Raw genomic sequence first — 22,784 nt, 5'->3', positions numbered from 1 at the left:
CAAGGTTGCTCTTGATAGTGGATTTTCAGTTGATAATCCCGGGTTAGTTAACCCAAGTTACCAAGTGATGAAGCACTCCTAAGAACTTATTCATCCAAGCAGATCCTTGGTACAAGAGCACCACAGACACATCCCTCAAGATTCAAGCCCTTGGTGCCTAGCCTTATTTCTTATTACTTTTTTTTCTTTTTCAACTCTTATTATTTTTTTCCTTTTTCTTATTAGGATCTTGTTATTTAGCTGGTCTCATGGGGTGTGTTTCAAGCATATGACTTCAAGACAGATAGTTGCCTTCCTACCTTGTTGGTGAACCAACTTAGCTAATCTATTACCACACCACAAACTTAGGAACTTACTCCACAATATGAACCTCACTCTGGTCTTTCATAGCATACATTCTCTTTTTATTTGATTCAAAAGGACAAGCATACAAGTAAGCAAGGTGAAGATGTAGCAGTGACACACTACAAGAAAAATACCCATTCAGCCACACTTTTTTTAGGCTACATTTGAAAAGCGTAGCCAAATCATAGAATAGGCTACGCTTTTCTCCGTGTTGCCTTTTTATAAGAGAAAAGGATACACAAATGCGGCATCATTTAAAAAGCATAGCCTTAGGTATTAAAGATATCACTTATAAAGCATAGCCGTAGGTTGATATCTATAGGTTCACTTTTCGTATCAAAGGAGACGCTTTTAAAGGATAGCCTATTTGTTAAGTTTTGGGTGCGTTTTAAAAGTGATGCCTAATATCTCTAGAGCCAAAAACTTAACACTTAGTAATTTTTTTCCTTGTTTTTCCTGAAAGCAAACTGATGAGTGATGACCTTAACACTTAGTAAAACTTAGCAAACTTCTTGAGTCTCAGTCACCTTCGATAGCTCAGTCACCTTCATCCTCGTAAACCCTCGATAGCTCAGTCACCCTCGATAGCTCACCATCGTTGCCCCCACTCACTCTCTTCACTCTCGCCATTGACCCTCTCACTCTCGGTGTCTCCATTGACCCTCTCACTACAAGCGGAAACCCTCTCACTCTCGCCATTGAGAGTCGTCGCCTCCCACTCACGACTCACCTGCACTACTCTCCACATTGACCGTCATCACTCCTCTTCGCCATTGCTTGCACTGATCGTCGCTGTGCCGCCCTCACCATCGTCGCTGTGCGGCCCTCACCATCGTCGCTGCACCGCTCTCACCATCGTCATCTCCGTGCTTATCATCATCGTCTTCGCTGTGCTCACATCATTGAATAGATATGTATTGATTTTTATTTGCTTCTGAAATTGATAAGTGACTTAGGGTTCCTATTTTAGAGGTTTTAATTTGGGGCTTTTGATCTCTGAAATATGGGTTTGTGAACTGTAATTTGATAACATGCATGCTGTTGTTGATGAAGATGTGTGGTATTTTAGGATTTGTGAACTGTGATTTAATATACAGCTTGTCTATTTTCTCTGTATTTTTGTTTCTGAGACTGAATCCAAATGCAGGGTTAATAATCTTTTGTTTCTGTGATTTCTCAATGAATAAGTTGGCTTCCGTTTCTCTATTTTCAGCTTCCTGTTTTCAGCTTCCTGTTTCTAACAGAGTTCTTACAGTTTGAACGGTTTCTTGGTTAGCCAGAAACAGAAATGGTGTGAAGAATGTAAAGAATGAAAAGAAGACAAGGAGTGGAGAAGAAGTAGAAGAGGAAGAAGAAAGGTGAGTTGAATTGTAAATTGAATTGAAAGAAAGAAATCTGATTAACATGAAAACCAATCATATACAATCTTGTTTATGTAGCCATATCAGGTGAGCCTTCAACAAAGGCAATAAACTTGTAAATATCAATAAATATAAAAAGACTATGTTATTTAAGTTATAATATATATAATTAAAATTAATAATTAAAATTTATTAAAATATTGATATACTGATATATTTAAAAGCTTTTTTAAATTAATAATTAATACAGAACATAGTATAAGAAATTAATAATATTAATAATAACAATTCCTGTTTTGTACAGAAGTGATACAAAGAGTTTGTGGACTTTGTTAAGAAAATTTATGATTCCTTGCTAGTTTTATGGTGTTCTCATCAGAATAAATATTACCTCAGGTGCTTCTCAGCAATAACCCCAAAGAGAGTTTAATTTGTCTTCTGCAACTTCTTCATCTTTTTCAAGCACAAGATCTTCTACTTCAGGTATGAATTGGGTTTAGGATGCCTCAGTTGTAGAAATCTGATTGTTTGACATCAATCTAGGTATTCATCTATAAAAATGGGGACATTATAGTTACTTATACCCCTTTTGACTAAAATTACAATTTTTCCCTCAGTTGCTGATTCTTATGGTAATTCTTTTCTGAGACTGAAGTTGATTTCTTGAATAGGTGAATGTTTTAATGTGTTATGTGTGTAATATTGAAAGACTTTTTGTTTTGAAAGTTTTTGTACTTGATTAAATGTTTCTCTTTGATACTTTTTTTTTCTTTTAAACTGTTAGTGCAGTAATTGACTTTCTGCTAGAACATGTGGTTTAAAATTGTTTGTGTTTGATTTTTTTATTTGTTATTTATTTATTTTTTTGCTGAACTCTGTTTGTTCTGTGAGTTATTGACATGAGGATTTGTGCTAGGTTTGAAAAAATTGTTATGACATGAACTTTGTTGTGATAGTTCAATATAAACCTCATGTGGAGCACAATGCAAGAATGTTGTAAGTGGCTAATTAATTTCCACCATTGAGTTGAGTTAGCTCTAATGATTCTTGAAATGCTGGTCTATTCCTACATTTCAGCCTTTTTCAAACCCATAGCTTATTATTAACAATTGGAAGGAAATTTGCTAAACTATAACTTGAAGGAACATTGTTGGCTAATGAGGTAAAGGTTTTCTACATCAATGGAACGAAATTGGTGTTGGTGTTTACTATTTTGAAAAAGTTATTAATCCACGGATCAAACCACAATATGTTACACTTTTGTGGAAATAGGGTGGCAATTTTATTCTGCTTTTTGCTGGGTTGGTTAATGATATATGTGCATAACTATTGTTTGGTTAAATTGAATTGATTAAATTTCAAAACAAGAAATTGTCTGAAACTCACTCTTCATGATTACCTTTACTATATGATTAATGCCAAGAGGGGTACTCAGCAACTTGGCAATGATCACCATAAATCCTTAGAAGAAAATCGTAATCTTGTTAAAATATTCTTTTTAAAAAAAAAGCATACTAAATATGTAGATTGAAATGAAAAATAAAAGAAGGCTAGAAAGAAAAACATAAATCCGAGAATGTGGGAGGAGACCGAGTCCTATTTATACTAACCAACTAACTAGTTCTTGGATCCTATGTCGTCAGCCAAGCTCCATTCCGTGAATCTTGGCTAGCCGGCTAATATAATTGCTATGCAGGTTTTGCCTCGTGCGATCTTTATCCACACGTGCATCAGCGTGGACCTTACATTGAATCTGAGCTCATTTCCTTTCTTGGGTCAGCTGGATCACTCTTTGACTTGACACTTCCTCTCTTTAGGGGCAACGACACGCGCACCAACTTTGTGATTCATCTCCGCGAAGCTCATTTACAACGAACAGCAAGTCAAAGTGGTCATAGATGAGGATCTCCCAAAGGGGCAGAGCATAGGGCCTTCACTCTCAAAGGCTATTGAAAGTTCACATGTATCTATTATTGTTTTCTCACAGGACTATGCTTCCAGCGAGTGGTGCTTGTATGAATTGGTCAAGATATTAGAGACCAGGAAATAAAAAGGACAGGAAGTTCTCCCGGTTTTTTATAAAATATAAAAATTATTATTTCAATTAAAAATAAGTCAGTCGGTTTAATATGGCAGTTGAGTTGTGTGTGAAATTCTTATTCTCTCCAATTTAGATTTCTTTTAGCAAAAGAATAAGTATATCTAGTATGCTTTTTAATTCTGGTTTATTTTCATATTATGCTAAGGGTGATGCTGATCTTATTATGCATATAGTCAAATATGTTCTGCAGATAAAGAATTGCCCGTAGCGAATCCAAGGCTTGAGGCGAGGAATCTTGTGACTTGACTTAATTTGCTAAATTATACTTATTTCGTGAATTCACAAATCATAACATAACATTGTGTCTCCATCTGTCTCCCTCATGAATTCACAGACAGTAGAGAGAGGGCAAGGAACAGAGGAATAGCCAAAGCACCAGGGAGCAAAAACAGGAGCGTTCTTCAAGTTTTTGGCTCTTCATCAATCATAGCACCAAGAGAAAGAGAATGATGGCCAAGGAGGGAGCTGACTGAAGCTTAAGAGGGAGCTGCGTTCCACTCACCCAACTGTTCTTCGAGTTTATTTGCTATGTGAGGACAGCGACTTCATCTTCTTTCTTTTCTCCTTTAATTCAAAATTCTGATAATTCTCTTGCTCCATTTTTTCCAGTTTATTCAATTTCTTTTAACACAACTACCACCTCAAGCAAAGAAAGGTGAGTGATTTCTCTCCTCTATGTTTAATTTGGTCGAATGGCCTTGTAAAATGTAACCAAAATTCTGGTTCTTGGAACGGTTAAGGTTTGGGCTCAAGAGAAAAACAGGGATAAGTCTTGTGTATTTGATCAACAAAGAGGTAAGGGTTAGAATAGTTAGATATTGATTTTAGATGTATTTGGTGATTAAATGGCAGAAACCTTTCCATTGAGTATGCTTATTCTCAAATAAGTTAGGCTACATAATATATTTATTGACCAGTCAGCTGCTTGATTCTTGGATCTGTATGTGAATGATTGTTGCTTTCTTAATCAGCAGTTTACTTTGTAGTGGTAAATGGTAATGTTCTAATAAACAAAAATCAAGTACTAATGGGGACTATTATTCATTTGTCTAGAGTAGTTTACTGATTCCATGTTAATTATTTTTGTTGCATGTGGATTATATATGCTGCAGTATTTTCGTGGCTCATGGCAATTTATCAACTATTGTCAACTATTGAGCTTCATGTTCCTAAATATTCCTATCATTGAATTCATCATTTCAAAGTTTGTTCTTTCTCTGAGACTATGCCAACTGGAGTTAAAATTTGAGTGAAGCAAAAGGAACATATTTGTTCTTTATCTTACCTTCTGATAAAGAATAGAATAGTGTCCTTATGTTTATCAATTTGCCTGGTTTTTATTTTTGACATTAACTCCACCTTAAACAATTTTGATACTCACACTTATTCACTTACAAAATCCACCAATATCATGGTTTTGGAGATTGACGAAGAGCTTCTTCAGGAAGTGGTTAATATGGGATTTGACAGAAATCAATTGGTTGAATCTTTATGCAACAGGATCCAAAATGAGGTCTGTACCCTTCATTCTCTCCTTTCATGTCTTCTTGATTGTCTCTTATTATTATCTATATATTTCTGGTACTGTGGCAAACAACTTGTTATTGGATAACTGGTTCCATGTTTCTAGTGGCTATCTTGGAGCTATGTTTCAAGAGACTATGGTTGTGTTTTGTTTTGTGGCAGATGGGGCTGGTGATGATTTGTTTAAAGAGCTATGGAGGCTGTGCAGGGCCATTAATGGATGTTCCTTGTATTCAAGATAGAGTTTTCTATTTCCCTCAGGGTCACATTGAATTGGTATGATATACACTTCTTTACCTTGTTTCTGATTTTGTTTGTGAATTTCATTTTTTTCCATTTTTGTGCTATGTATGCTTTCAAATTTAAGCCTTAAGGGGTTTAGTAAGTGTTATATAATTTTGATTTTTTTCTTTAGTAGTTGCCAGAACCTACAGAACAAGATTTGAGGCAGATGAAGAACCAGAAATCTCCCAAATACGATCTTCTATCGAACAAGATATTTAAAGAACAAGATTTTTTTCTCTTCTATCAGAAGGTTAATAACTTTTATTAGAAGATACTTATGTAGGATACAATATTTTGGTTTTATATAGTTTATTAGTAGTAAATTCTAAGTGGTCTAATGTATATTTTGATATGGGTATGTTTAATTTAGTGTGAGATGTATGAATACTCATTTATGATCATCCCAATATTTTTAGTTCATTATAAATATATTTTGTTAAAGGATAATTTTTATTATTTAAAGAATATTGTATGGTATTATTATGTATTTATTTTTATTTTATAATTTTTAACTAATTTAATTAAAAAATAAGATTATATATATAATCATATTACTAAATATTAGGTTTTAGAAAAAAAAAATTATTAGAATATATATACATAAAAAGTAAAAAAAAATGAGGGACCTAAGGCTACACTTATATACAGTAGCTATAGTATACAAAAAAAAAGGAGGGATCTAAGGCTACGCTTATAAAAAGTAGCTATGGTATACAATGTGGCTACGCTTTACAAGTGCTGCAGTAGCGTTGAAAAGCATAGCCTATTCTGAAAAAATGAAAGCTGAAAAGCATAGCCTTTGGTCCTAAACAGCATCACTTGAAAAGCGTAGCCTATTTCCAAATGCCAAAAGCATAGCCCTTGGTGCAGAAAAGCTTAGCCTTTGAGAATAGGCAACGGTCGAATAGGAATCACTCCAAAAAGCGTAGCCGTAGCACAAAAAGCGTAGCCGTAGCCTAAGGCATCATTTTTTTTCACTTTTGGCTACACTTTTCAAGTGTACCTGAATGGGTGTTTTTCTTGTAGTGACATTAGACTAGCAAGCATAGACCTAAGCAATGACAACTTAAAGGCAGAATTTAAAATCCTAAACTACCATGGAAATATGTTCTATTTCATACATGATTTTCCTTATTTAAAGCTTTGAAAAAGATGGAACAAAGAGGGAACTCCACCACCTTTTACTCATGGGAGTGCTCATGCTCTCCCTCTTGTTTGTCCTCTTTGTGTCCACTTGTGTTTCCTCGTATCCGTGCTAGTCTGGCTTTCTTCCACTCCTCAAGTGCCTTCCTTATTGATTCATGACTCTTTTCTACCCCCTCTCTTTCTTCTCGCGCTAATTCATCCTTTACTTCTTCTTATCTTGTGATTCCTGGGTGCAGTACAGGCAGTTGTCCAACTAAGTACCCGAGCCTGGCTTGAGTGTTTACATGATGTCCAGTCTTGTTCATGTAAACGTCTGCGAACGCTCTGTATTCGTCAAAGAGTTCTGCCTATTCCAGTTGTTTCCGATGCATTTCATGTATGTGTGCACCTTGATGTGCTTGGATGTTGATTAGCTTTTGGATGGCTTCTTGTTGTTGATCTTGCCTTTGCTCTATCCTGTGGAAGGATTCACCCCAATGTTTCCCTTGTTACAGTTGCTGCTCCATCAATTGCTTTTGCCATTCCCCCTGTTGATTCATCCATCCAGAGAGTAATTCTTCTTGATGGCTTACCAACTGTAGTTGTAACTCTTTCTGTGCCCCTTGATTTTCCAAGTATTGTCTAGACAAGCCATCAATGGCTTCCTGTAGCTGGTGCATGTCTAAAGGGGCTTGCTCTTCTAAGTTTTGTCCTTCTACTACTTGATGGGCTGGCCTCTTTCTTGGCTTTCGTTGAGGTAGGGGAGATGCAACTGCATGCATCCGTCGAACAGTAATTGGGATACCCACTTTTATCCACTCGGGGTCCTCATCCTCGAACACCACCCCAGCCCTGTCACACAGACGAAAAATAGTGCTGGGGTAGCCTAACCTTCCTCTAGAATCGCTCTTTTCAGCCATATTCCTAATACCTTGAGCTATAAGTTCATGGACCTTGATCTCTCCCCCTTTAAGTATACATTACACCATTGTTGCTCTCTTAAGATTCACCTCTGAGTTATTCCCGGCAGGAAGGATGGATCTCCTTACAATTTCAAACCACCCCTTTGCTTCAGGGGTGAGGTCCCCTCTCTTGATGAACTTGGGTTTCCCTTGAGGATCTCGTACCCAATCAGCTCCTTGCACGCAAATATCTTGCACAATCTGGTCATGATTAGGGCTGTCATCTATTCTGGAGTGATAGCTTTCTTCTACAAAAGATATGGCTCGTAGCTTTAATGCCCTCATGATGCTAATGGGGCTGAAGTCCACGGTTACCCCTCTCACGAAGCTTGTATAGGAGTCATCTGCCTTATCATACCTGACTGCATTTGCATAAAACTCTCTTACAAGAGTTGCATTTACTTTTATGACTGGATCAGTAAGGAGCTCCCATCTTCTCTTTTCCACCTTCTCTGTGATTTCGGGGCACTTAGGTTTTCTGACTTGAAAGCCTAGCTCATATATGATCTCCTTATCAACCATCCATCCATATTGCAATGCATGGTGAAAGGTTTTGAATTTCTTCTCATCGAAAGGGCGTTGCTCCATAGGCTCCTTCTCTTTTCTTCTCTTAGAGCTTGATGATGCCATAAGTGATTTTTGATATGTGAATGTGTAAAGGGTGTAGATAATGGGCTTCGGCCAGTTAAGATGGGGTGTAGTGAAGGGAGTGAGTGAGAGTGTTTCTGATGGGGTAAGAAGAGTTGGGTGTCAAAAGTGGGAAGTGTAAAGGATGGAAATTGGAATGTGAAATGGAGTACGGACTAGGAACCACTTTATATAGGGAGATGGTGAGTGAATGAAAGGTGTGGATTGATTGAGTGGTTGTGTGATGAACGGATGGGGTTTAGCATGGGATGAGCACAAGGATCATCAACTTTATGATGGGGTTGGTTCAGTTTCCAAGCGTGTTCTTCTTCCAATGTTGCATGGCAACATTTCCCAATGCATCCCCCTTGAAAACACGTGTATAGTATTTCTCCTTTTTTGGTGGCCAAACCCTTCCTCTTTTAATTGTCCCATCAATTCTCCTACAAAACAAAAGGGAAGTGATTAATGAAATTGTGGAAAGTGGCGGCAAAATTTAAAACAAAATAGGATAACTACTTTTTTAAAGTTTTTGTTTCTAACTAACTAAGTGCTATTCATGACTGCAAACAAACTGTCTATTGAATTGTCCATGTATGCAACATTAGTGACACCAAACTTAGTTTGTGGCCATGTGGTGTACAAAGTTTTGTTCAAGGTTCTAAGAGTGACATGATATGAATTGCATTTATGTCCTCTTAGTGTGCCTTGAACACCAAACTTGTTCTTCACTATATGTTGCATAAAAGGATTCATTCAAGTATATGTCAGAGTTGAATTGGAATTCGTGAACCTTGCATTATTAACTACTTTTAAAAGCATATAAAACATGGGTTGCCTCCCATGAAGTGCTTCTTTAGTGTCACTAGCTTGACGTTCTGCCCTTTGTCAGGGTGGTTAGTAATGCTTCAGATCTTCCCCTCTTGCAGTAAACCTATATCCATTGGCTTCATCAAGGATATCTACATGTTCTAGGGAGAGAACTTTGTTGATGGTGAAAACTTTAGGTAGCTGAGATGGGATGGTGGGGAGATGAGGTGGGATAACGGGTGCCTTCTTCTTTGTTCCTTTTGATGTTGCTCTGCTCTTTGTGTCCTCTTCTTTCAAGGAAATTTTGTTGCTGGTCTCATATGACTCTGGTGATTTAGGTTCCTCCTGATTTTCCTTGAGCTGTGACAGCTGCTGATTATCTTGTTTATCAACCAAAGGGATTCCCTGTGCTTCAATGCTTGTTTCTTTCACCAGTGCTTTGTCGTGCTCTTTCCTTGGTTCCTTGCTTTCCTAATCTGCTTCTTGTGAGGGTTTGAAGACATTGAATGCGAGTTGTTCGTCATGTATCCTCAATATTAGCTCTCCTCGCTCCACATCTATGAGCGCTCTGGCTGTAGCTAGGAATGGTCTTCCCAATATGATTGGGTGAAGGTGACTCTCTTCCATTTCCAATATGACAAAGTCTGTAGGAAGGAAGTAGCTCCCAACCTTTACCAACATGTTTTCAACCACTCCCACTGCTTGTTTTTGAGTTTTGTCAGCCACTACGTCTGTGGGTATTAGCTCATTGATCTGCAGCTTCTTCATAAGGGAAAAGGGCATTAAGTTGATGCTTGCTCCCAGGTCACAGAGTCCTTTGTCAAACATTGTTTCTCCTATGACACAGGGGATGTGAAAACTCCCTGGGTCCTTCCTTTTTGTAGGCAACTCTGGTTGAATGAGAGCACTGCACTCCTTATTCATCACTATTGTTTGCCCTCCCTTGAGTGAGCTTTTCCTGGTCAACAGCTTTTTCATATACTTAATGTATGAGGGCATTTGTTGGAGAGCCTTGATGAATGATATGTTCACATGGAGAGATACAAATATGTCAAGGAACTTTGAGTATATTCTCTTTTCTACACCACCCTTGAGTCTTTGGGGAAAAGGTGCATAGAGCCTCAGCAGCTCCTTTTGTGTAATTTTGGTTTCTTGGTGATCCTCTTCCTGTTTCTCTGCTGATGTGTCTCCAGGTTGTTCTAATGGTTTGTTCAGCTTTTCCTCAGTCCCTTTATCACTTGTAGTGACCATCTTGCAGTCTTCCCATATTACTTTCTTTGCTTCACCTCTCGGGTTTTTCTCTGTGTCACTTGGGAAGCTGTCAGTGGGTTTGGGAATCTTCTCAGAGAGGTATCCCACTTGAAATTCTAGCCTCTGAATGGTGTCTCCCTGGTTTTTGAGATTAGCTCACACCTCCTCTTTGAACACCTTGTTATCTTGGATTTCCTTACATATGCCTTCAAGTAGAGTCTCAATCCTTGATAGTCTTTCTTCCCATGATGGTGAGTTGAGATTGGAGGGATGAGAAGGGCCATTTTGGCTTTGGTATGGATGTTGAGGTGTGTTGTTAGGTGGGTGTTGATATGATCTCTGTGTGGAATGTTGGTGAGCTGCATTGTTGTTGGGGTTGTGGCGTCTCTAATCTTGGCCTTAGTCTTGTTGATTTCCCCACCCAAAGTTTGGGTGGTTCCTCCAACCAGGATTATAAGTCTTGGAGTATAGGTCATGATCACCCTCTGCTTCTTCAATGTAGTTGGCTTGTTCCTGATCACCCTCTGCTTCTTCATTCACTCCTTATTGAGCTGCTGTTGAGGTAGTGATTACTGCTACTTGACTCATCTCCATCTTCTTGGTAAGGTCAGCCAGCTGCTTGGTGATCATCTTGTTTTGAGCTAGCAATGCATCCACATTGTTTAGTTCCATTACTCCTCTAGTGTTGCCTCTTTCAAAAGCATAGAAGTACTCATTCTCAGCTACAGTCTCAATGACATCTATGGCTTCTTCAATGGTCTTCTTCTTATTTAGAGATCCCCCAGATGAGTGGTCTACTGCCTTCTTTGATTTATAAGAAAGACCTTCATAGAAAATGTGTAACTGCACCCATTCATTGGACATATCTGGTGGGCACCTTCTTGTCAGATCCCTAAACCTCTCCCATGCTTCATATAGAGTCTCACCATCTTGTTGCCTGAAAGTTTGAACCTCAGCTCTCAACCTGTTGATTCTTTGAGGAGGATAGAATCTCGCCAAGAATTTGTTTACTACATCTTCCCAGGTTGTTAAGCTTTCCTTCGGGAAGGATTTCGGCCATTTAGATGCCTTGTCCTTGAGTGAGAAGGGGAATAGAAGCAGTCTATAGGTGTCAGGATGAACACCATTAGACTTCACAGTATCACAGATCCTCAGGAAGGTGGTTAGATGTTGATTGGGGTCTTCTTGGACACCCCCTCCGAATGAACAGTTGTTCTGAACAAGGGTGATGAGCTGTGGCTTAAGTTCAAAGTTATTGGCATGTATGGTTGGCTTTTGGATGCTACTTCTACAGTTTCCTGGGTTTGGATTGATGTAAGATCCCAGAACTCTTCTCTCTTGCCCAACATGATGCACTGGGCCTTCTCTGCCATGGTTGTGAGCTTCGTCTTCATGATGGTTCTCCATATTCTCATCCATGTCTGGTTCAAAATACTCCTCTTCTTCCTCCGTACCAACTACTCTCTTTCCTCTTGCTCCCCTCCTTAATCTAAGGAAGGTCTTCTCAGGTTCAGAATTAAAGAAAGTTGAAGCCCCGCTTCTTCTACCTGTCATACAACCAACAAGGTAAAAGCAAGAAGGGGGTAGATGTAGAGAGTATTCTTGTTAGAAATGCTGTTAGTGTGAGTGATGCAATATATCAAACAGTTAGTGGGTTAGTGAACTGAATTGTAAATAACTAAGAAAAAGGTAGGGGAAAAGGAAGAAAACAGCTAAACTGAAAGTGAATTACTCAAATGAAATCAAACAAAATAAAAAAATGCTCAATCTAGTTATCCACCAATTTAATCATTGTTGATGCAAAATCAATCCCCGGCAACGGCGCCATAAACTTCATGCACGAAAACTTGTCTCTCAACAAATTTCCCTCGGCAAGTATACCGAATTGTCGTCAAGTAAAAACTCACAATAGAGTGAGGTCGAATCCCACAGGGATTGATTGGTCAATCAACTTTAATTAGAGGAATGTTCTAGTTGAGCTAAGCAGAATTTGATGTGAGAGTTGCAGGAAATTAAATGGCAGAAAGTAAATAGCAGAAAATATAAATGCTGGGAATAAAGAGCTGAATATAAATGACGTAAAGTAAATTGCAGCATCTTAAATGGGGAATGGGGAATTTAGCATGAAAGTAAATTGCAAAAATTAAAGAGAATGGGTAAGATCAGAAATGGGGGATTCATTGGGCTTAGGAGATGTTGCATTCTCCGGATCAAGTTCATTTTCATCTCTTCCTCAATCAATGCATTCATTGATCTCCTTGGCAATCTTAAGTAATTGAACTCCAATTCCTTGGTAATTCAATCTCTCAAATCTTGATCAATAGCCAATTCCTTGGTCTAATTGCTCATGAGAAGAGATGAAGTATGGTCACTGATTATACCACATGTATTTCCAAATCAAAGTGTTGGTAGGATTATATGTCACTATATCCATCCAGACCCCAATTTGGTCCAACATGAGAAAGCATTTCTAGCATGATCTCTTCATTCCTCTTCCAAGGTTCTGAAGAGATCCAAGTATGAATAGCTTCTTTTCCAAGACAACTACCCAATTGGATGAAGATTGAAAGCTTTCTAGTAAAATCAAGAGAAAAGAAAGAAGAAGAATAATGAAAACTATTATTGATCCATCAATTTACAACAGAGCTCCCTAACCCAATGAAAGGGGTTTAGTTGTTCATGGCTCTGGGAATGGAAAACAAAGATGGAGAATGCATTATGAAAAGTAAAACTAGAAGTTGCAGAGAAAGTAAAATTATACAGAGAGTAGTCCTCTCAATTCCCAAAAGCTCTTTTCTAGTTCAAAACTTCTCCTATTTATACTACTCTTCTGATCTTCTAGTTGGCTCTTCAAGTCTTGGATATGGGCCTTTGCATCTTGAGTTGAAGCAGTTATCATCTTTAGTGGGCTCAGCTTCACTTGCAAAGAAAGTGTGCAGTAGACATGGACTTTAGCTTAGGGCGTTAGTGGTGTTAACGTTAAGTGAAAATGTGGGGTCGAGAACGTTAGTGACAATCACCTTTTTCACTAACGTTCCTAACCCAAAATGGTCCACGTTAACTTCAATGTTAGTGGCACTAACGTGACCACTAACGTTGCCTCTTGGCCCTTCACAAACGTTACTGGGGTTTACCTTTCCCAATAACGTTGAGAGTACCCCTTTCTCCTTACGTTAGAGTTCATGTTAGTATAGTTAACGTGACCTTTAACGTAGGCTTGCCAAATCTTCGAGAGCGTTAGTGACACCTACCTTTTTTACTAACGCTCTCAAACGCCCCTTTCCCACGTTATTGCCTCACATTAATTACATTAACGTGACCACTAACGTGGTGTTGATTGCCATCTCCAACGTTAGTGACAAAGGTGAGTGTCACTAACGTTAGCTCATCCTTGCTCCTTCCACGTTAGAGTTCACGTTAACTAAGTTAACGTGGCTCTTAACGTAGCCAATATGGGCTTAGTCCAACGTTAGTGACAAAGGTGAGTGTCACTAACGTTGGCATTGTCTTCCTCTTCCACGTTAGAGTTCACGTTAATTGAGTTAACATGACTCTTAACGTGGCCAATTGCCCTTTTGGAGCGTTAGTGGCACTCACTTTTACCACTAATGCTTGGAGCTTCCTTTTCCTCCACGTTAACTACCACGTTAATGTAGTAAACGTGGTAATTATCGTGGGCTATGATGGCTTTGAAGACGTTATTGGCGATCACTTTTCTCATTAACGTTGCAAGCTAGCTCCCATTCCACGTTAGTGGTCACGTTAGTTAGACTAACGTGGCTACTAACGTGGCTTTTTCTTGCTTCCTTTGTCCTGAAATTAAGCAAATAAAGTGCATCAAAGCTATAATCCAAGTTATGAGTCATGCATCATCCAATTTGTCATTAAATTCATGCATAATTCTCATGAAATCATATAAAATTCACAATGTTTGCTTGAATCAAGATGTAAGTGAAATTCTATCCAAAATTTGCTTATTTCCTAAGAAAATGCATGAAACTACCCAAAAACTGTAAAAAAAGGTCAGTGAAACTGGCCAAAATGCACTGGCATCAAGAGGATTAATAATTAGCAATTTGAAGGCCAAAGAAACATGTTTTCAATCATAGCACAAAATCAGGAAGGAAAACGTAAAACATGCGATTAGTATGAATAAGTGGGTAAAGAGTTGATAAAAACCACTCAATTGAGCACAAGATAAACCATAAAATAGTAGTTTATCAAGTGTAGAACCACTTCCTTGCCTTTCCCTCAAGAGAAAATGGGAAGGCGATCAGCCAAATAGTAGTCTCATCTGCACCATGACGCCTAACAGTAGAACAGGTTGTCTGAAAATCCCTGAGGTGCTTTATAGGCTCCTAAGCAGGTAAGCCATGAAACTTAGGTGTTAGGTTGATTAGCGAAGTCTTCAGTTCAAAATCTGCAGCCAGATTTGGGTGATGCACTAGATACAGTTGCAGGGTGAAGTCTAGGGCTCCAGCTTCCTGGAGAGTAATTCTCCTGGGCTCTGCCAATGTCACCTGCACGTAAATCAACCGAATCAGTAGTAGATGAGCTTGTTTCTTCCTCAAATGACAGTTCAGATTTGCTCTCAGATTTCCTCAAATGACAATTCACCGCCCTCAGAGGCTAACTGACGCCGAGCTCGCCTAATACGTGAAAGATTTCTTTCGATTGCAGGATCAAATGCGGCTAAGCTCGAATCAGGCAGTGAACGCGTCATTCAACGAAAGAAATATACAGCTCATGGTAATAAAACAAAATAAATAATAAAAAAATGCAAATAAATATATTCCAACCAATAAGTTAGCACACCGTTGCAACTCTCCGGCAACGGCGCCAAAATTTGACGTGGTGGAAATTGGCCGATTAAGAAATTAATATAAGAAATACGTTGCAAGTACAGTTCTTAACCAGCAAAAATCCACTTATCAATTTAGAAGAGTTATCACTGATTTAAGAATAAAATACTGGGAGTATGAATCCCAGGTCGTCTCCCAACGAGTTGACAAAAGAGTGCTATTTTATTAGTCAGAGGTTTTCCGAGAATTTTTGAGAGTTGAAGAACAAAAAAATAAATGATTGAGGATTTATATAATCAAATAAAAGCCTTAACCGGAGGTAGATTAATTGAAAGTTCTATCCTTGTTGGGTTTTCTCAAGTGGAGTATCAAGAGGTTGTTATTTTCACTTAGTTAACCCTTACTAAATAAAGGAAAGTCAAGTGATTGAGCTAACTCTTACTCGCAAGTCCTAATCCTCTCCCTTGGGAAGGATTAGCGTTAGTGAATAGAGAATTAGCCAATAACTTCTAATTTGACTAATCACTTGAGCATTTGATGAGTGGATTTTTGACGATCTAGAATTCACAAATGAATTCTCGTTGCAAGTATAGTTTCTAAACCAAACAATAATCCTTTCATGCAAAAGATTGTTTATCACAAGTACAAACCCCTAAATTAATAAACCGAAGTATTGGAACCTCGGGTCGTTCTCCCTAGGAATTGCAATGAAGTGTCTTGTTATTGGTTATGAGGTATGTTTGGGGTTTTTGAGATTTTAGACAAGAAATATAAATGCAATGAAAATAAACTAACAACTACAAAGGTCTTGGCAAAGGTTGGTAGTCAAGGATATCTATCCTTATCACTAACCACAACATGAGAATTGACAATGATCAATCCCACTAAGTCATCCCCTAACTAGTAGTAGAGGAAAGTCAAGTGAGCTATATCAATCCAAGTCCATAAGTCCTAGTTCTCCACCAAATCAATTAGTGAGATCTAGAGTTAATGGCTCCCAATCGTCAATCACTTGGACATTAGTGACTCAAGAGTTCCTAAGTTACCTTCCTAAGCCAAGAGGAACAAAAATCTAACTCACAACTAAAGGGAGCATTTTAACAAACACATAGAAGGCAATAAAGGCAAAACATTATTAATTGCAAGAATTAAAGGAATCTACAACTACAAAAGTAAGAGATTAACAATAGAAAAGGAGAACAATTATGAAACAACAAAGAACTTACCAATTGCATTGAAGAAGGAATGTAGATCTACAACAAAGTATAGGAACAACATAAAGGACATTACAACAAAGGAATAGAAGAGTAATGATTGCAACAACAAGGAATTGAGAAGCAAAAGTAGAAGAAAGCATGAATTAAACCCTAGATCTAAGAACTTAACCTAAACCTAATCCTAATCCTAATCCTAATTCTAGAGAGAAGTGGGAGCTTCTCTCTCTAAAACTAACTCTAAACTAATCCTAATGTGAACGAATGAACAAAAGAATGAAAAGTTCCCAATTCCCTTCAATCATTGGTCTTTTAAAGCACTTCTGGCGCCAAAGTCAGTTCCAAATTGGGCCAGAGCCTCCTCAGAAATCGCCAGGCACGTTTTCACTCAAAAAGTCACGTGCGGCATCGGCGCGTACGCGTACAGTGCACGTACGCGGCGATGGAACATTACGCGATCCACGCGTAGGCTCATAGTGCGCGCGCGCGCCATGGGCTTTTTTCCAAATCTTTGGCTTTTCATGATTTCTCCACTTTGCATGCTTTCCTCTCTATTCCTTTGATCCATTTCTAGCCTTTTCAACCTGAAATCACTTAACAAACAAATCAAGGCATCTAGTAGAATCAAAGGTAAATCAAGATTTAACAATTAAGGGCCTAAAAAACACATTTTCACATTTAAGCACAAACTAGGAGACAATCATAAAACCATGCTATTTCATTGAATAAATGTGGGTAAAAGGTTATAAAATCCCCTAAATCAAGCACAAGATAAACCCTCCAAATGGGGTTTATCATCCTCCCCACACTTAAACCAAGCATGTCCTCATGCTTAAACCAAGAGAGAGCAAAAGGTATCAACATTTATTCAATGTAAACTAACTAAATGCAATCTTGCTATATGCAACTATCTACATGAATGCAATTGCTTGGCCAAAATAAATCGATTCCCAAGAAACATATATGCATAAGGGCTAAGGACTAGCAAGTCTAATCCACAATTGAATTGAGTTATTAAATATTTTTACAAACTTGCAAGAAGAGATGATCATAGGTGAAAAAATGTAATTGAGCAATCGAACCCTCACCGGATGTGTTTGCACTCTATTTGCTCAAGTGTTTAGGGTTGGTTCACTCAATTCTCCCCTATTTCATGCTTTCTAAGATTTATTTTTCTTCTAACAATCAACATATATTTCATGCATGCATACACATATCATGAAGTCTTTTCCATGGGTTGTAATGGGGCTAGGGTTAAGGTAGGATGCATATTTAGTCAAGTGAGCTTAAAATTTGAATCTTTGATAAGCCTAGACTTCCACCTAACCTATGATAACCTATACAATTCAAAGCTAACCTAACTACCCATTTTTCACTTTTTTCACATACTCATGCATTCTTTCCTTTATCATAACTCATATGCATTGACTTTATTGAGCTTCACTTTTCCTTGGGGCATTTTGTCCACTTTTTGTTACTTTTTTTCTTCTTTTTCTTTCTTTTTCTAATTTTTTTCTTTTCTTTTTTTGATATATTATTATTTTTTTACTTTCTTTCTTTTTTTTTTCTCATTTTTTTTCTTTTCTTTTTGCTTTGCAATAAAATATATACAAAAGCATCAATGCATATGGTTTTACATTTATTACATATGAGCATGTACCCAATTCCCGATATTTGCAATAAAAAAATAAAACTACCCTTTTATTCACCCAATGTCCCAAGGTTCCCACACTTGAATGATACACACACACTAGCCTAAGCTAATCAAAGATCTAAAAAAAGGAAATTTATTATTTTTCGCTTTAAGGCTTGTAATGTGCTAAATTAAGAACAAGTGGGTTAATCGTAGGCTCAAATTCGGCTAACAATGGAAGATAGAAGGTGAGGCTATTTGGGTAAGTTAGCTAAATGAAATGATGACCTCAATCATATAAATGCATGAATACACAAAATAACAGACATAAAGAATCAAACAAATCAAAGATTACAATCATAGAAAGAGAATAATTACACACAAGAAGGAAAATAAGTGGTTATAAGATGTAACCACACCATTAAGCTCAAATCTCACTTGCTTGTGTTCTTAGCTCAAAACATGTTCCACAATATATATAATTCAAGCAAGTTCTATGAAAAGTTTTCACTCAAATCAATTGAGGTGCCCTATGGATAGAAATCTTGAAAAATTTTATTATTTTGACTAAGCTTATTATGTATATATATGCCAAATTAAGAAAATACAAGTAAAAATCCTAAAACCTAAAATGAAATACAAAAGTGTTGGGATTAGAAATTTGTCACCCATAATCGCCGATTGGTCAGACGACCTCCCCACACTTAAAAGTTTGCACCGTCCTCGGTGCACTCAAAGATAAGCAAGAGGGTACGGCGACTTTCCGGATTGCCACCTTCAGCTGGTAGATCAACCGGTGCTACGTTTTCTTTGCTTCTGCTTCCATTTTTGCTTATGGTGCATCACGCATAAAAAATAGAAAATAACACCATAAGATGAGAAAATACAAAGCAAGGAAGCATACATTGTTGGGATGAGGTAAATCACTAGAATTGAGTGAGTGAATTAGTGTGACATTAATGACAAATAGTGAATTCTAAATTGCGCCTTTTAGAACACACATTAGCATGAAAAGCGATGTCACAAAAGAAGCATGCACTTCACTTATTCTAGTATGCTTGAGATGCTTTAAGTAAACTTGTAAGGTAAAACAAGCATTAAAGAAGCATGAGAGCATTCAAGCTAAAAGCATATGGATGCATATGATCATGAAATACAATGCATTAAGGTAAATACACAACATCCATCGAGAAGTTGCCTAATCGAGAAAAAAGGATTCCAATTACATGGTGGCCAAATCATGCAATTCATAAAGAGTTACAAGTTCGAAGGCAATTCTCATCACTTGGTATTCTCAAAAGGTAAGCATGAAAAACTTAAAACCAAGTAGCAAATGATAACCTCAACAATAGAGTCCAACAATGAATATCAAAAACAATTATGCTAAGATAGCATGCAATTAGGAATAGGCAGCAATATATATCAACAAAAGTAATAATCCAACACTTATAATGAAAAAGAAAAAATGAAATGAAAGTAAACTAAGCAACTAACTAACTAACCTAGCTAACTAAAAGAAGTGGTATGGATGGTGTTTGGAAGTGTTGGAGGAGGATAGGAGAAGGGAAAAAGAAAGGGAAAGGAAAGGAATGGAAAGAGAAGAAGAAAGGAAGTGTAGTGAAGGAAGGACATCCGCGCGTACGCATGCATGGCACGCGCGTGCAGATGGTGGTGCAATGGATGTGATGCGTATGTGTGCATGGCGCGTCTACGTCGATGGCTAATTTCGAGAGTGGTACGTACGCGTCATGTACCCGTACGCGCGAGTGGTTTTGTGCGAAAGGCACAATGGGTGCGCAACGTTGGCACAACTCTCGGGTCAATGTAGGGAGGAATGAAATCTTGCAATCCACGCGTACACACACATGGCAGGTGCACGTGGAGGGGCGAAAAGGCTTAATGCACGCGTACGCGTGGATGGTGCTCTGTTTTTCAAAATTTTTCTATGTTTTTGCACCAATCCAAGCATTCCAAACCTCCAAACAGCTACCAAAACACCATAAAACCTTGTTTAACATGCTAAACTATCAACTAAACTCAACAAATCAATTAAAACATAAATTTAAACTACTTCTACCATTATTTAGAAAAGAGAAAATGAAAAGGTGTTACAATGGTGGGGTGTCTCCCACCTAGCACTTGATGCCAGGGCATTTTGGCCAGTTTCACTGACCTTTTCTTTACTGTTTTAGGGTAGTTTCATGCATTTTCTTAAGCAAATAAGCAAGTTTTCGGTAGATATTCACTTACATCTTGATTCAAGCAAACATTGTGAACTTTACATGATTTCATAAGAATTATGCATGAATTTAATGACAAATTGGATAATGCACGATCTCATGACTTGGAATAGAGCTTTGATGCACTTTAATTGCTTGATTTCAGGACAAAGGAAGCAAGGAAGAACCACGTTAGTAGCCACGTTAGTCTAATTAACGTGACCACTAATGTGGAATGGGAGCTAGCTTGCAACGTTAATGAGAAAAGTAATCGCCAATAACGCCTTCGAAAGCCATTATAGCCCACGTTAGTTGTCACGTTAATTACATTAACGTTGAAGCTAACGTGGAAGAGAAATTGATGGACCAACGTTAGTGACACTCACTTTTATCACTAACGTTGGAGATGGCAATCACCACCACGTTAGTGGTCACGTTAATCTAATTAACGTGAACTCTAACGTGGGAAGGAGGGGCGTTTGGAGCGTTAGTGACAAAGTTAAGTATCACTAACGCTCTCAAAGAATAGGCAAGTCCACGTTAAAGGTCACGTTAGCTATACTAACGTGAACTCTAACGTGGGAAAAAGGGGCAATAAGTAGCATTATTGGAAAAGGTGAATGCCAATAACGTTTGCGAAGGACCAAGAGGCAACGTTAGTGGTCACGTTAGTGCCACTAACGTTGAAGTTAACGTGAATCAATTCTGGCTTGGAACGTTAGTGAAAAAGGTGATCGTCACTAACGTTCTCGAAACCACACTTTCACTTAACGTTAACACCACCAACGTCCAAACTAACGTCCATGCCTAACTCACACTTTCTCTGCAAGCAAACCTGAGCCCACTAAAGAGTGTAACTGCTTCAACTAAAGATCCAAAGGCCCATATCCAAGACTTGAAGAAGCCAACTAGAAGATCAGAAGAGTAGTATATATAGGAGTAGTTTTGAACTAGTAAGGGAGCTTTTGGCATTTTGTGGAGAACTACACTTTGTATATTTTACTTTCCCTGCACATTCTAGTATGAGTTTTCAGAATGTATTTTTCATTTAAGCTTTCCATTCCCAGAGCTATGAACAACTAATCCACTTTCATTGGATTAGGGAGCTCTGTTGTAATTTGATGGATCAATAATAGTTTTCATTATTCTTCTTCTTTCTTTTCTCTTGATTTTACTAGAAAGCTTTCAATCTTCATCCAATTGGGTAGTTGTCTTAGAAAAGAAGCTATTCATACTTGGATCTCTTCGGACCTTGGAAGAGGAATGAAGAGATCATGCTAGAAATGCTTTCTCATGTTGGACCAAATTGGGGTTTGGATGGATATGGTGACATATAATCCTACCAACACTTGGATTTGGGAATACATGTGGTATAATCAGTGACCATACTTCATCTCTTCTCATGAGCAATTAGACCAAGGAATTGGCTATTGATCAAGATTTGAGAGATTGGGTTGCCAAGGAATTGGAATCCAATCACTTAAGATTTCCAAGGAGATCAATGAATGCATTGATTGAAGAAGAGATGAGAATGAATTTGATCCGGAGAATACAACATCTCATGAGCCCAATGAATCCCTCACTTCTGATCTTACCCATTCTCTTTACTTTCTGCCATTTACCTTCATGTTCATTTCCCCAAATCCCCATTTAAGATTCTGCAATTTACTTTCCGTCATTTACATTCCGTCATTTACTTCCAGCAATTACATTTTCTATTTTTTACTTTCCCGCCATTTACTTTTCTGCAAATCTCAACTCAATTCCTTCTTAGCTCAACTAGAACATTCCTCTGATTAAAGTTGCTTGACCAATCAATCCCTGTGGGATTTGACCCCACTCTATTGTGAATTTTTACTTGACGACAATTCGGTATACTTGCCGAGGGAAAATTGTTGAGAGACAAGTTTCCATGCATCAAGTTTATCGCGCCGTTGCCGGGGATTGATTTTGTATCAACAATGATTAAATTGGTGGATAACTAGATTGAGCATTTTTCTTTTGTTTTATTTAAATTCTGTTTAAGTGATTTACTTTCAGTTTTAGTTATTTTCTTTCCTTTACCCCTTACCCGTTTGTGGTGTTCTCTTATTTGTTGCAATTCAGTTCACTAACCCACTAACTGTTTGACATATTGCATCACTCACACTAACAGCATTTCTGACGAGAATACTTCCTGCATTTGTCTCCTTCTTGCTTGTGCCTTGTTGGTTGTATGACAGGTAGAAGAAGCGGGGCTTCAACTTCCTTTGATTCTGAACCTGAGAGGACCTTCCTTAGACTAAGGAGGGAAGCAAGAGGAAAGAGAGTTGTTAGTGATGAGGAAGAGGAGGAGTATTTTGAACCAGACATGGATGAGAATATGGAGAACCATCATGAAGAAGAGGCTCACAACCATGGCAGAGAAGGTCCAGTGCATCATGCTGGACAAGATAGAAGAGTTCTAGGCTCTTATATCAATCTAAACCCAGGAAACTGTGGAAGTGGCATCCAAAAGCCAACCATACATGCCAATAACTTTGAAT

At 38.0% G+C, this 22,784-nt stretch overlaps 1 pseudogene; it reads left to right on the top strand.

The window, feature by feature from the left end:
- Positions 1 to 11,255: 11,255 nt before the first annotated feature.
- Positions 11,256 to 11,357, top strand: LOC112787762 (small nucleolar RNA R71; annotated as a pseudogene).
- The last annotated feature ends 11,427 nt before the right edge of the window (positions 11,358 to 22,784 follow it).

Source organism: Arachis hypogaea, chromosome 20 (genome assembly GCF_003086295.3).
Source record: "Arachis hypogaea cultivar Tifrunner chromosome 20, arahy.Tifrunner.gnm2.J5K5, whole genome shotgun sequence".
Taxonomy (NCBI): domain Eukaryota; kingdom Viridiplantae; phylum Streptophyta; class Magnoliopsida; order Fabales; family Fabaceae; genus Arachis; species Arachis hypogaea.
This window is presented reverse-complemented; position numbering and strand designations above follow the sequence as displayed.